Source organism: Giraffa tippelskirchi, chromosome Y, assembly GCF_054371585.1.
Source record: "Giraffa tippelskirchi isolate mGirTip1 chromosome Y, T2T-mGirTip1v1.2.pri, whole genome shotgun sequence".
Taxonomy (NCBI): Eukaryota; Metazoa; Chordata; class Mammalia; order Artiodactyla; family Giraffidae; genus Giraffa; species Giraffa tippelskirchi.
This window is the reverse complement of record NC_137290.1, coordinates 9,006,483-9,022,336: the sequence shown is the minus strand read 5'-3', so window position 1 is coordinate 9,022,336 and position 15,854 is coordinate 9,006,483.

Genomic DNA, 15,854 nt, shown 5'->3' with positions numbered 1-15,854 from the left:
GGGTTCTAGAGTGCAGGCTCAATAGTTGTGGTACAAGGGCTTAGTTTCTCCCAGTATATAGGTTTCCAGGACCAGGGATCAAACCCTGCATCTACCATATTGGCAGGCAGAATCTTTACTACTGAGCCACTAGCCAACTATTCAAAATTCTTGTCTTCTTTCTTATAAGTCCTTTCTCTCCCACTGGCAAAGTATAGCTAATGCAAGGGAGCAAACAGGGTAGTTATAAAGGACAATCATAGGGATTACTTTCTCAGTTCACATGTCGATGTTGCCAATTTCCAGTTTCCATTTCATACAAATGCCCCAAAATTTATTGTTTTATTCAGTCATGTTATTACGAGTAACTAACTTCACAACAAAATCACCAAACTTTATGAAGCCAGTAGTCGACCAGTAAATATGCTTAAAGACCATAATTCAATCATCCTTGAGGCTCAACTCACCATTAGACACTTCGAAAGCTGACAAGGTATCAAAGCTGAGCCTATCCGATTTCAATGGCATATATGGAGAATAGCTACTCTACTTCTCTCTGCTTTATAATCATTCTCTAAGCATTGGTTCTTACCTCCTTGGCAGATAGAACTGCTTTCCTCTAGAAACCTGTTAGGATAATTGAGATTGTAACATTGCTTTACCACCAAAAATTTCTAATACAAATGAAATATTTAAAATATTGTCTTTCTTATTCATTTGGCATTCTAAATTATCAAAGATGGAATCCAACTCTCAAGAGGAGAACAATAAACAAATTGCAACTGCACTGATGCAATAGATTTCTCAACTATTGTGCTACTTTAAGAAGAATAAAAATTACACTTAACCACTTGAGTCCAAGAGATGTAAATTTCAAGGTAAAAAAAAAAAGCCATGGATAAATGATTAAAAATGTTAATATCAGGTTCCTGAGGATGCTTGAAAATAAGCCCAAACAAAGGATTGAAACTTGGAGTCTCTGCCTTATGTCCTAGTCCTAAAAACAAACAAACAAACAAACAAAAAGCAACTATGAAATTATGTAAAATGGAAGCCGCAAATAACATATTTTGTCCTTTCTGGTGGAAATAATTGTATTAAAGGTTGTGAAATAACTCTATTAGTAGAACTTGTACTGGCTACCCAGGAAATTTTGAAGCCACAATTTTAACATCTGTCTCTGAATCAGTTTATACTCAGAAGCCACCCTAAGTGTCTGCTTCTCCTCTAGATTTTGACCAATTAACTTCTGGCATATTACACGTCTCTCAAGTTCCCCTGACTAGATAAGGAGCACAGTTGGAGAGTAGTTGAGTGTGTTGGGGTCCATGGCAGGCTGTCCCAAAATGTGCCTCAGTGGTGTGCTGATTCCTTTGAATTAAAGTTACTGAAGAAAGAGGCAACCCAACAGGGACAATGTCTCTATGTTTCCCTAAAGCAAGAAATAAAACTCTCATATAACAGGTGCCCTCCATGTGTCTAGAGGTAGAAGGATACTCTTATCACCAGAAATTGGGAACATGGGGCCAAGAAGTCTATGTAAACAAACCTTGCTACTTCTTTAATTTACAAGCCCAAACTCTGTTTAGATTCTTTACTCATTAAGTACCCAAAGGCTATATTTCTTTGTCCTGTCCATAGCTTCACAAGAACGCTGTTTCCTTGTCTAAAAAGCACAAAAGTTTCCTGCTGTGGCCACTAATATGAAATCTCCATACACATGATTTAAAATGTGTTTCTTTTTTCCAGTTAACCTCTCTTGTGTCCAGCTTGCTTTCCTGGTGGGTCAGACAGTAGAGAATCTGCCTGCAATGCAGGAGGCCTAGGTTCAATCCCAGGGTCAGGAAGATCCCTAGGAGAAGGAAAATGTCAACCTGTTCCAGTGTCCATTTTATTATTTGTCCAGCCATGAGAACTCAAGAGAGGTAGAGGGGAAATTTTTTCCCTTCTAGACAGTTGGTGAGCCACCAGAGGGCTAGCTGAATGCCCACTTCCTACCCTGAGACTGCTGCAGCTGATAAGAACTGGGACTTCTGACAAAGGTGGTAGTTGGTGGTGGTGGTGGTGTTCAGTCACTCAGTTTTGTCCAACTCTTTGCATCCACATGGACTACAGCATGCCAGGCTTCTCTGCCCATCACCATCTTCAGAAGCTTGCTCAAACTCATGGCTGTTGAGTCAGTGATACCATCCAACCATCTCGTCCTCTGTTGTCCCGTTCTCCTCTCACCTTCGATCTTTCTCAGAATCAGGATCTTTTCTAATGAGTCAGCTTTTCTCATCAGGTGGCCAAAGTATTGGAATTTCACCTTCAGCATCAGTCCTTCCAATGAATATTCAGGGTTGATTTCCTTTGGGATGGACTGGTTTGATCTCTTTGCAGCCCAAGGGACTCTCAAGAGTCTTCTCCAACACCACAGGTCAAAAGCATCAATTCCTCAGCTCTCAGCTTTCTTAATGGTCCAGCTCTAACATCCATACATGACTAAAGGTGGTAGGAGGTTAAATTTCTTACCAAATGCCTGCAAGGGCTGGTGGCAGGAAAAGTGGTGAGACTCTCTTTACCCTCTATAAATTTAAAATTAGCAAGGGAAAATGTTTATAGAGCTAGTTTCTTGGACTTTGTGAGCCCTGGAAATCCTGGTCTCTGATAGTCTCTTTTTTTTTCTTTCTAATTGAAGTACATAGTTGATTTACAATGCGTTGTGTTGGTTTCAGGTGTACAGCAAAGTGATTAAGTTTTCCACATACATACAAACAAATATTTTAAGATTATTTTCCTTTATAGGTTATTATAAGATACTGAATCTAGTTCCCTGTGCAGTAAGACCTTATTGTTTATTTTATGTACAGTAGTGTGTACCTGTTAACCTTAAATTCCTAGTTTATCCCTTTTCTTAGATAAACTCTGGGAATGAGCTTTCTGGATTTTGTGAGGGCTCTCTTGTGAGATGCCTCTTTGCATCTTTAGTTAGGCCACAGAAAAAGGCTTATTGGTTTGAGTCATTATTTGAAATTAATAAGAGATCCTACTCATCAGTGGAAAGACAATGGACCTTTAAAATGGTTATATTTAAAAGAAAAAGTTTGAGAGCTCTCGTTGGAAACAACTATCATAGGAGTACTCAAAGTGTGGGAGGGGTTGGGAAGTGTAATGTCTAGCCTTAAGGATCCCTTATTCTGGAAAAACAAAAACAGAAACAAAAAACAAAATTAGCCTTAAGGATGCAACATAAATTCCTCCTCTTAGGGGGAAAAAAAGGACCATCATCAGACTCTCCAACAAACTATCAAGAAATAGATCATCGGAACTCAATACCAAGGACCATTAGAAACAGCTGTCTTTGTCTTACAAACCTCAACAGCACCAGAAATGCAACTCTAGAAACAAATCAAGGCCCACTTATTTTTACCAATCCCAAAGCTTTGCCTATTCTTCTCAAAATGCTTGTTGATAGTATAAAAGATCAGGATATTGAAGTAAAATTTTCCACACTTAAAATAAACTTTTTTTTTTTTTTTTAGTAATGATTGCCCTGAGACTTATAATAGACAAATACACTCCAAAATTCCTAGGAGAAAACTTGAATTTTTTTCTCTGTCCATTAAAGACATAAATCTTATGATGTCTTGGAAATGTAAACATAGCCCATGTTGCTTGAGACTGAGCCTGCATTAGTTCCATTTGTTGAATGTGAAACAAACAACAAACAAAAAAGGAAACAGGTCTTTTTAAATACAAATTGTTAAAAGGATACTCTTGTATCTCTAATAAATCACAGCCTCCTTATAATTGCTTGGGCCGGGCAAATACAGATATTAAAGTATTCTCCATAAATATTAAGAGAATTTAGTTATATGAGCAAGTAAACTTGATTTAACTGTTATTGATAAACTAGCAAGTGTTTTAGATTACCTGATTAATGACGAAAGTTTTAAAATGATAACTGCAATCTCTGGTGGTACCTTTCTACACACCTATACATGTACATTGTAGATACCGTATTTTTCTACACTCATATATTTGACAAAATTAATTTGTAAAAGAGGTCTATTTATTTGACCTAAACAAGCAAGTGCCGAGGGAGGTGGGTGGGGGGTCCAGGAAGGGGAACACATGTAAACCCATGGCTGATTCATGTCAATGTTTGGCAAAAACTATTACAATATTGTAAAGTAATTAGCCCCCAACTAAAATAAATTTATAAAAAAAAAAAGAAAAATTCAAAATACAATAAAATCTAACCCAAATATTTTTTCAAGTTCACATAATCTAGGATAATCTTTGGTAAATAAAAGCTAACTTTAAGCTTGTTGGTTTAAGTGGCTGAATTAACTCAGTTGGCAGAGCTCTAGACGGAAACCTTTTGGTTTAATTCATACAGATATGACTTCAGAGTTGCAGGCACTAAATATAGTGCAGATAAACAACTTTTGTTCTACCTGGGTATACTAGTCAAATGGCCTCATGGCAATGGCAACCCACTCCAGTACTCTTGCCTGGAGGGTCCCATGGATGGAGGATCCTGGTAGGCTGCAGTCAATGGGGTTGCCAGGAGTCAGACACGACTGAGTGACTTCCCTTTTACTTTTCGCTTTCATGCATTGGAGAAGGAAATGGCAACCCACTCCAGTGTTCTTGCCAGGAGAATCCCAGGGCCAGGGGAGCCTGGTGGGCTGCCGTCTATGGGGTCGCACAGAGTCAGACACGACTGAAGAGATTTAGCAGCAGCAGCAAGCTAGCTTTATGACAAATGCTAAAGGAAACTCTCTGGGCAGTAAACATAAGAGAGGGAAAAGATCTACAAGAAATAACACCAAAACAATTAAGAAAATGGTATAGGCACATACATATCATTAATCACCTTAACTGTAAATTGGAAAGACATACACTGGCTAGGTGTATGTAAACGTGTGCATGTGTACACATCTGCTTCCCACATCACTCTACTCAACCCCCCAAACTGTATGTAGTTATTTTATATAGTTAGGTTAATTGTGTTGCCATTATGCCTTGCAATTGTAATTATCTTTTATCTTTTCTCTGACTATTGATTGTGAATACTGATAAATATTTTTACTGTGATTGTGAAACTATTATTTGTTTTAATATTCTTGTATTTGTCAACAGAAAACAATAGCATTCTATATTACTAAAACTGCCATTTAATAAAACAACTTGTAGTCACTTTTAAATTCCATGTGCACAGTAAAATTATCTTTGAATTTTTTGAAAAATGCAAATGCTGAATAATGGTTTTTGTCCAAAGCCCAGATGTGATTCTAGTGAGCACCCATGTCTAAAAACAACTGGACTATATAGGATGATCTACTTTTTTTCTAGTTTGTTTCACTTTTCCTACTTCATATTCATTTCTCCCATTTCATTTGGTTTGTTTTCCATTTTGTCCATGCTTTTTGGTTGCTGTTATTGTTATCATCATCTTGCAAGTCTTTATCAAGTGTAGTGAAAGAGCTTCTGTATATACATACGCATATATATATATATATATATATATATATATATACACATATATATATATATATAGAGAGAGAGAGAGAGAATGTGAATTTTGCTTAGCTAAAAAATTAGCTAGGTTCCACCTACTTGACTAAATATGAATTGAATGGTATATTTCTACTTTTTCTAATGTAATTTTTCTATTTTTATTTGTTTATTTTATTTTATTATATTTTAGTTTTTTGAATTTATCTCAGTTTTTTTTCTTTTTTTTTTTTTACTTTACAATATTGTATTGATTTTGCCTACGTTGACATGAATCCGCCATGGGTGTACATGTGTTCCCCATCCTGAACCCCCCTCCCACCTCCCTCCCCATCCCATCCGTCTGGGTCTTCCCAGTGCACCAGCCCCGAGCACCCTGTATCATGCATTGAACCTGGACTGGCGATTCGTTTCACATATGATAATATATATGTTTCAATGCCATTCTGCAAATCAATCAATGTAATACACCACATTAACAAATTTAAAAATAAAAACCATATGATTATCTTAATAGATACAGAGAAAGCCTTTGCCAAAATTCAACCTCCATTTGTGATTTAAAAAAAAAAAAAAACTCTCCAGAAAGCAGGAATAGAAGGAACATACCTTAACATAATAAATATATGACAAACCCACAGCAAACGTTATCCTCAATGGTGAAAACCTGAAAGCATTTCCCCTCAAGTCAGGAACAAGACAAGTGTGCCCACTCTCACCACTACTATTCAACATAGTTTTGGAAATTTTGGCCACAGCAATCAGATGAAAAAGAAATGAAAGGAATCCAGATTGGAAAAGAAGAAGTAAAATTCTCACTTTTTGCAGATGATATAATTCTCTACATAGATTTTTTTTTTTATCTTTAAATGGAGGATAATTGTTTTACAATATTATGTTGGTTTCTGCCACACATCAACACGAATCAGCCATAGTGTACCTATGACTCCTCCATCTTGAGCCTGCCTCACCTCCCACCCCATTGCACCCCTCTAATTGTCACAGAGCACTGGATTTGAGCTTCTACATCACATAGCTTGTTTGCAGTGGCTATCTAATTTTATGAATTGTAATATATAGGTTTTGATGCTATTCTCTCAAACCGTGCCAACTGCTCCTTTCCCTGCTGGGTCCAGAAATCTGTTGTCTATGTTTTCGTCTCCAATATTTCCCTTCAGATAGGTTATTGGTACCATTTTTCTAGATTCCATTCTAGATCTATGCTTTAATATACAATATTTGAAGTCCTCTCTCTGATTTGATTCATTCTATATAACAGGCTGTAGTTTCATCCCCCTTATTCAGTTCAGTTCGGTCCCTCAGTCATGTCCAACTCTTTGTGACCCCATGGACTGTAGCATGCCAGGCTTCCCTGTCCATCACCAACTCCCAGAGCGTACTCAAACTCATGACCAGCGTGTCGATGATGCCACCCCAAACTCTCATCCTCTGTCATCAACTTCTCCTCCTGCCTTCACACTTTCCCAGCATCATGGTCTTTTCCAATGAGTCAGTTCTTCACATCAGGTGGCCAAAGTATTGGAGCTTCAGCTACAGTATGAGGCTTTCCAATGAACATTCAGGACTGATTTCCTGTAGGATTGACTGGTTGGATCTCCTTGCTGTCCAAGTGACTCTCAAGAGTCTTCTCAAACACCACATTTCAAAAGCATCAGTTCTTCAGCCCTCAGCTTTCTTTATAGCCCAATGTTCACATCCATACATGGCTAATGGAAAAACCATAGTTTTAACTAGATGGACTTTCATTGGCAATGTAATGTCTCTACATTTTAATATATGCTGTCTAAGTTGGTCGAAGTTTTTCTTCCTAGGAGCAAGTGTCTTTTAATATCTTGGCTGCAGTCACCATCTGCAGGGATTTTGGAGCCCACAAAAAATAGTCTGTCACTGTTTCCTTTGTTTCTCCATTTGTTTGCCTGGAAATCATGGGACCTGATGCCATGATCTTTGTTTTCTAAATATTGAGTTTTAAGCCAACATTTTCACTCTCCTCTTTCACTTTCACCAAGAGGCTCTTTAGTTCTTTTTCACTTTCTGTCATAAGGGTGGTGTCATCTGCATATCTGAGGTTATTGATATTTCTCTCAGCAAGCTTGATTCCAGCTTGCGATACATCCAGCCAGGCATTTCACATGATGTACCCTGTACATCAGTTAAATAAGCTGGGTGACAATATACAGCTTTGAGGTAATGCTTTTCCAATTTGGATCAAGTCTGTGGTTCCATGTCCATTTCTAACTCTTGCTTCTTGACCTGCACACAGATTTCTCAGGAGGCAGGTAAGGTAGACTTCTCATGAAGAATTTTCCACAGTACGTTGTGATTGCCACAGTCAAGGGCTTTGGCATAGTCAATCAAGCAGAAGTAGCTGTGTTTCTGGCACTCTCTTGCTTTTTCTATAATCTAACAGATGTTGGCGATTTTATCTTTGGTTCCTCTGCCTTTTCTTAATCTAACTTAAACATCCTGAAAGTCACGGTTCACGCCCTGTTGAAGCACCTTATTAGAAATGGGTCAAATGCATTTTTTTTTTAGTGGCTGAGTAATGTTCTATTGTGTATATGTAACACAACTGCTTCATTCATTCACCTGTCAATGGATGGACATTTAATATTCTTCCATGTAGCAGCTATTGTAAACAATTCTGTGAGCAACACTGGAGTACATGTGCCTTTTTCAATAACAGTTTCCACACAGTATACGTATCCCAGCAGTGGAACTGTTGGGTTAATGGTAGTTTCCTTCCAAGATTTTGAGGAATCTCCCTCCTGTTTTCCACAGTGTCTATCCATAATGGGAATAATTTTCTTTCCCACTAATAGAGCAAGAGAGTTCCCTTTTCTCTACTCCTTCTCCAGCATTTACTCTTTGAAGATATTTTGAAGATGGCCACTATGACCAGTGTAATGTTATTTCTCATTTAAGCTTTTTTTAAGTTTATTTATTTTTTCATTGAAGGATAATTTCTTTACAGAATTTTGTTTTCTGTCAAGCCTCAACATGAATCAGCCATAGACACGCATATATTACCTCCACTTTGAGTCTCTGTCCCATCTCCCTCCCCATCCCAGCCATCTAGTTTGATGCAGAGTCCCTTTTTGGGTTTCCTGAGACATACAGCAAATTCCCATTGGCAATCTAATTTACATAAAGTAATGAAAGTTTCCATGTTACTTTCTCCATACATCTCACCCTCTCCTCCCCTCTCCCAGTGTCCATAAGTCTATTTTCTGTGTGCATTTCTCCAGTTCAGTTCAGTTCAGTTCAGTCGCTCAGTCGTGTCCGACTCTCTGCGACCCCATGAATTGCAGCACGCCAGGCCCCTCTGTCCATCACCAACTCCCGGAGTCTACCCAAACCCATGTTCATCGAGTCGGTGATGCCATCCAACCATCTCATCCTCTGTCGTCCCCTTCTCCTCCCACCCCCAATCCTACCCAGCATGAGGGTCTTTTCCAATGAGTCAACCCTTCGCATGAGCTGGCCAAAGTATTGGAGCTTCAGCTTCAACATCAGACCTTCCAATGAACACCCAGGACCGATCTCCTTTAGCATGGATTGATTGGATCTCCTTGCAGTCCAAGGGACTCTCAAGAGTCTTCTCCAACACCACAGTTCAAAAGCATCAATTCTTTGGCGCTCAGCTTTCTTCACCGTCCAACTCTCACATCCATACATGACCACTGGAAAAACCATAGCCTTGACTAGACGGACTTTTGTTGGCAAAGTAATGTCTCTGCTTTTGAACATGCTATCTAGGTTGGCCATAACATTCCTTCCAAGGAGTAAGTGTCTTTTAATTTCATGGCTGCAGTCACCATCAGCAGTGATTCTGGAGCCCAAAAAAGTAAAGTCTGACCCTGTTTCCACTGTTTCCCCATCTATTTCCCATGGAGTGATGGGACCAGATGCCATGATCTTCGTTTTCTGAACGTTGAGCTTTAAGCCAACTTTTTCACTCTCCTCCTTCACCTTCATCAAGTGGCCCTTTAGTTCTTCTTCACTTTCTGCCATAAGGGTGGTGTCATCTGCATATCTGAGGTTATTGATATTTCTCCCGGCAATCTTGATTCCAGCTTGTGTTTCTTCCAGCCCAGCGTTTCTCATGATGTACTCTGCATATAAGTCAAATAAGCAGGGTGACAATATACAGCCTTGACGTACTCCTTTTCCTATTTGGAACCAGTCTGTTGTTCCATGTCCAGTTCTAACTGTTGCTTCCTGACCTGCATACAGGTTTCTCAAGAGACAGTTGCTTCCTGACCTGCATACAGGTTTCTCAAGAGACAGCATTTCTCCAGTGCTGCCCTGCAAATAAATTCTTCAGTACCATTTTTCTAGATTTCATACATATGCGTTAGTGTACGATATTTATCTTTCTCTTTCTGACTTCCTTCAGTCTGTATAATAGGCTCTAGGTTCATCCACCTCATTAGAACTGTTTCAAACTTGTTCTTTTTATGGCTGAGTAATATTCCATTGCACATATATACCACAATTTCTTTACCCATTCATCTGTTGAAGGACATCTAGGTTGCTTCCATGTTCTAGCTATTGTAAATAGTGATGCAATGAAAAATGGGGTACATGGGTCTTTTTCAGTTTTGATTTCCTCAGGGTACATGCCTTGGAGTGGCATTGTTGGGTTATATGTTGGGTTTATCCTTAGTTTTTAAGGAATCTCCATAACGTCTTCCATAGCAGCTGGATCAATTTACATTCCCACCACAGTGTACGAGCATTCCCTTTTCTCCACACCCTCTCCAGCATTTATTGTTTGTAGACTTCTTGATGATGGCCAGTCTAACCAGTGTGAGGTGATATCTTATTCTACTTTTGATGTGCGTTTTTCTAATAATGAGTGATGCTGAGCATCTTTTCATGTATATTTCTTAGCCATCTGTTTGTCTTCTTTGGAGAAATGTCTGTTGAGGGCTTTTTCCCACTTTTTGATTGGGTTGATTGTTTTTCTTGTATTCAGTTCTATGGGCTCTTTGTATATATTGGAAATTAATCTTTTGTCCTTTGCTTCTTTTCTATTATTTTCTCCAATCCTCAGGGTTTTCTTTTCACCCTGCTTAGAGTTTCCTTTGCTGTGAAAAAGCTTCTAAATTTAACCAGGTCCCACCTGTTACTGTTGTTTCTATTTCCATTACTCTGGGAAGTGGGTCATAGAGGATCTTGCTTTGATTTATGTCATCAAGTGTTCTGCCTGAGTTTTCCTCTAAGAGTTTGGTATTTTCTGGTCTTACCTTTAGGTCTTAAATCCATTTTGAGTTTATCTTTGGCTATGGTGTTAGGAAGTGTTCTGATTTCATTATTTAACATGTAGCTGTCCAGTTTCCTCAGCACCGTTTATTGAGAGGCTATCTTTCCCTATCATATATTTTTGCCTCCTTTGTCAAAAATAAGGTATCCATAGGCACCTGGATTGATTTATGGGCTTTATATCTTGTTACATTGGTTTATATTTCTGCTTTTGTGCCAGTACCATACTGTCTTGAGGAATGTAGCTTAGTAGTATAATCTGAAGATTGGAAAGTTGATTCCCCACTTCTCTTCTTTTTTCTCAAGATTGCTTTGGCCATTTGGAGTCTTTTTGTGTTTCCATATGAATTGTGAAAATTTTGTTCTAGTTATGTGAAAAATGCCGTTGGTTATTTGATGGGGATCACACTGAATCTGTAGGTTGCATTTGGTAGTATAGTAATTTTCACAATATTGAATCTTCCTACCCAAGAACAGGGAATATCTCTCCACCTATTTATGTCATCTTTGATTTCTTTCATCAGTGTCATAATTTTCTGTGTACAGTTCTTTTGTCTCCTTAGATGAGTGTATTTCCTGGTATTTTATTCTTTTTGTGGCAATGGTAGTGGGCTTTATTCTTTAATTTTCTTTCTGATTTTTCATTGTTAGCATATAGAAATGCAAGTGATTACTGTGTATTGCTTTTGTATCCTTCAATGTTGCCAAATTCACTGATGAGCTCTAGTAATTTTCTGATACTTTCTTTAGGGTTTCCTATGTACAGTATCATCAGCAAACAATGACAGATTTCCTTCTTCTTCCCCAATCTGATTTCCTTTTATTTCTTTTTCTTCCATGATTGCTGTAGCTAGGACTTCCAGAACTATGTGGAATAATAGTGGTGAAAGTGGGCACCCTTATACTGTTCCTGAAAATAGGGGGAATGCTTTCAGTTTTTCACCATTGAGAATAATGTTTGCTATAGGCTTATTATATGTGGCCTTTACTGTGTTGAGGTGGTTCCCTCTATGTCCATTCTGAAGCATTTTAATCATAAATGGGTGCTGAAAAAGGCTTTTTCTTTGCCTGTATTGTGATTACCATATAGTTTTTATCTTTCAGTTTGTTAATATGGTGTTTCATATTGATTGATTTGCATATATTGAAGAATCCTTGCATCCCTGGAATAAGCCAAAGTGATCATGGTGTATGAGCTTTTTAATGTTTTATTTAATTCTGTTTGTTAAAATTTTGTTGAGGATTTTTGCATTTGTGCAGAGTATATTTTGAGAACGCTGGGCTGGAGGAAGCACAAGCTGAAATCAAGATTGTCGAGATTGCCGGGAGAACTATCAATAACCTCAGATATGCAGATGACACCACCCTTATGGTAGAAAGTGAAGAGGAACTTAAAAGCCTCTTGATGAAAGTGAAAAAGGAGAGTGGAAAAGTTGGCTTAAAGCTCAACATTCAGAAAACTAAGATCATGGCTTCCGGCCCCATCACTTCATGGCAAATAGATGGGAAAACAGTGGAAACAGTGTCAGACTTTATTTTTCTGGGCTCCAAAATCACTACAGATGGTGATAGCAGCCATGAAATTAAAAGACACTTACCCCTTGGAAGGGAGGTTATGGCCAACCTAGATAGCATATTAAAAAACAGACATTACTTTGCCAACAAAGGTCTGTCTAGTCAAGACTATGGTTTCTCCAGTGGTCATGTATGGATGTGAGAGTTGGATGGTGAACAAAGCTGAGCACCGCAGAATTGATGCTTTTGAACTGTGGTGTTGGAGAAGACTCTTGAGAGTCTCTTGGACTGCAAGGTGATCCAAGCCTTCCATCCTAAAGGAGATCAGTCCTGGGTGTTCATTGGAAGGACTGATGTTGAAGCTGAAACTCCAATACTTTGGCCAACTCATGAGAAAAGCTGACTCATTGGAAAAGACCCTAATGCTGGGAAGGATTGGGGGCAGCAAGAGAAGGGGACGATAGAGGATGAGATGGCTGGATGGCATCACCGACTCGATGGACAAGACTTTGGGTCAATTCCAGGAGCTGGTGATGGACAGGTGATGGACACGCCTGGCGTGCTGCGATTCATGAGGTCGCAAAGAGTCAGACACGACTGAGCGACTGACCTGAACTTTGTGTTTATTTTCATCACGGATATTGGCCTGTAGTTTTCTTTTGTGTGTGTTGTCTTTGCCCAGTTTTGATATCAGTGGGATAGTGACCTCGTAGATTGAGTTTGGAAGTGTTCCTTTCTCTGCAATTTTTTGAAATAATTTTAGAAGGACAGGAGTTCGCTCTTCTCTAAATGTATGATAGAATTCTGTGAAGCCATCTGGGCGTTCATTTTGGGGGAGAGTTTTGATCACAGCTTTAATTTCAGTGCTTGTAATTTGCTTCCTCAAAATATCTATTTCTTCCCAGTTCCATCCTGGAAGATTGAACTTTTCTAAGAATCTGTCCATTTCTTCCAGGTTATCCATTTTATGGTCATATAGTTGTTCATAATAGTCTCTTAGAGTCCTTTATATTTCAGCATCGTCTTTTTTAACCTCTTCTTTTTCACTTTTAATTTTCTTGAGTTGATTCTCGTCTCTTCTTATCTTGACGAGTCTGCCTACATGTTTGTCAATTTTGTTTATATTCTCAGAGGACCAGCTTTTAGTTTGATTAATTTTTATTATTGTTTCTTTCATTTCTTTCTCAATTATTTCTGTTCTGACCTTCATGATTTCTTTCCTTCTGCTAATTTTGGCTGTTTTGTTGTTGTTGTTGTTCTTCTTCTTCTTCTTCTTCTTCTAGGTGTTGCAGGGGTAAAGCTAGGCTGCATATTCAATGTTTGCCATTGTTCTTGTTGTTTGCTCCTTAAGGTAGGATTACTTTGCTATAAACTTCCCTCTGAAAACTGCTTTTGCTGCATCTCATACGTTTCGAGTTGTCATGTTTTTACTGTCATTTGTTTATAGAAATATTTTGATTTCTTCAGTAACCTGTTGGTTATTTAGACAAGCATTGTTTAATTTACATGTGTCTCTGTTTCTTACAGGTTTTTTTTTTTTGTAATTGATATCTAGTCTCATAGCATTGTGGTCAGAGCAGTTGCCTGAAACAATTTCAATTTTCTCAAATTTACTGAGGTTTAACTTGTGACCCAAGATGCAGTCTATCCTGGAGAATGTTCCATGTGCATTTGAGAAGAAGATGTAGTCTGCACTTGGATGCAATGACCTGAAGATATCAATGAGATTCATCTCATTTAATGTATCATTTAAGACTTGTGTTTCCTTGTTAATTTCTTAGTTCGATGATCAGTCCATTGATATGAGTGGGGTGTTAAAGTCTCCTATTCTTACTGTGTTACTGTCAAGTTCTTCTTTTATGTCGTTTAGTGTTTGTCTTATGTATGGAGTTTGTTCTATGTTGAGTACACATCAATATTTATAATTGTTATGTCTTCCTCTTGTATTGATCCCTTGAGCATTATGCAGAGTCCTTCCTTATCTCTTGTATTGTTCTTTATTTCAAGGTATATTTTGTTTGACATGAGGACTGCTACTCCAGCTTGCTTTTGCTTTCCATTTGCATGGTATATATTTGTCTACCCTCTCACTTTCAGTCTATATAGGTCTTTAGGTCTGAAGTGGTTTTCTTGTGGACAGCATATACTTGGGTCTTTTTGCTTTTTAATCCATTCAGCCAGTTTGTGTCTTTGGTTGGAGTATTTATTCCATTTACATTTAAAGTTATTATCACTATGTATGTTCCTATTGCCATTTTGTTAATTATTTGGGGTTGATTTTGTAGATCATTTTTCTTCTGTTGTATTTCTTGACTATATAAGTCCCTTTAATGGTTTTTGTAAAGCTGGTTTGGTGGTAATAAATTCTCTTAACTTTTGTTTGTCTGAAAAGCTTTTGGTTTCTCCATCAACTTTTAATGAGATCCTTGCTTGGTAGAGTAAGCTTGTATGTAGATTTTCCCCTTTTAATATTTTAATCTATTCTGCCATTCCTCTCTGGCTTGCAGAGCTTCTGCTGAAAGATCAGCTGCTAAATGTACGGGGTTTCCTTTTTATGTTACTTGTTGTTTTTCCCTTGCTGCATTTAATATTCTTTCTTTGTTTAATCATTGTTAGTTTGATCAGTATGTGTCTTGGCATGTTTCTTCTTGGGTTCATCCTGTATGGGACTCTTCGCCCCTTTTGGGCTTGATTAACTATTTCCTTTTCCTTGTAGGGGAAATTTTCAACTATAATCTCTTCAAAAATGTTCTCATACCCTTTCTTTTTCTCTTTTTCTTCTGGGACGGTATAATTTGAATGTTTATGCGTTTGATGTGGTCCCAGAGGTCTCTGAGACTATCATCAGTTCTTTTCATACTTTTTACTTTATTCCGCTCTTCAGAAGTTACTTCCACCATTTCATCTTCCAGCTGCCTGATTTATTCTTCTGCTTCAGATATTCTGCTATTGATTCCTTCTAGGTATTTTTAATTTCAGTAATTGTGTTCAGTTATTGTGTCTTTGTATATTTGTTCTTTCACTCTTCTAGGTCTTTGTTAACTGATTCTTGTGTTTTCTTCATTTTGTTTTCAAGGGTTTAGATCATCTTACTATCATTATTCTGAATTCTTTTCCAGGTCGTTTGCCTATTTCCTCTTCATTTATTTAGACTTCTATATTTCCAGTCTGTTCATTCATTTGTGCAGTATTTCTCTGCCTTTTCATTTGTTTAACCTTATTGTGTTTGAGATCTCCTTTTCCCAGTCTTCAAGGTTGTATTCTTTCTTCCTTTTGGCTTCTGCTCACCTAAGGTTGGTCTGGTGGTTTGTGTAAGCTTCACATAGAGTGAGATTTGTGCTGAGTTTTCTTCTTTGTTTCTTTGCTTGCTCGCTTGTTTTGATTTGTTTGTTTTTCTTCTGATGGGCAAGGCTGAGTGTGCTGGTAATCCTGTCTGCTGATGACTAGGTTTGTATTTTTGTTTTGTTCATTTTTCAGATAAGCCGTCCTGCACAGGGTGTTACTTGTGGTTGCGTGATGCCAGGTCTTGTGTCAGCTGGTTTCCTTTGTGGGAGTTCTCACTATCT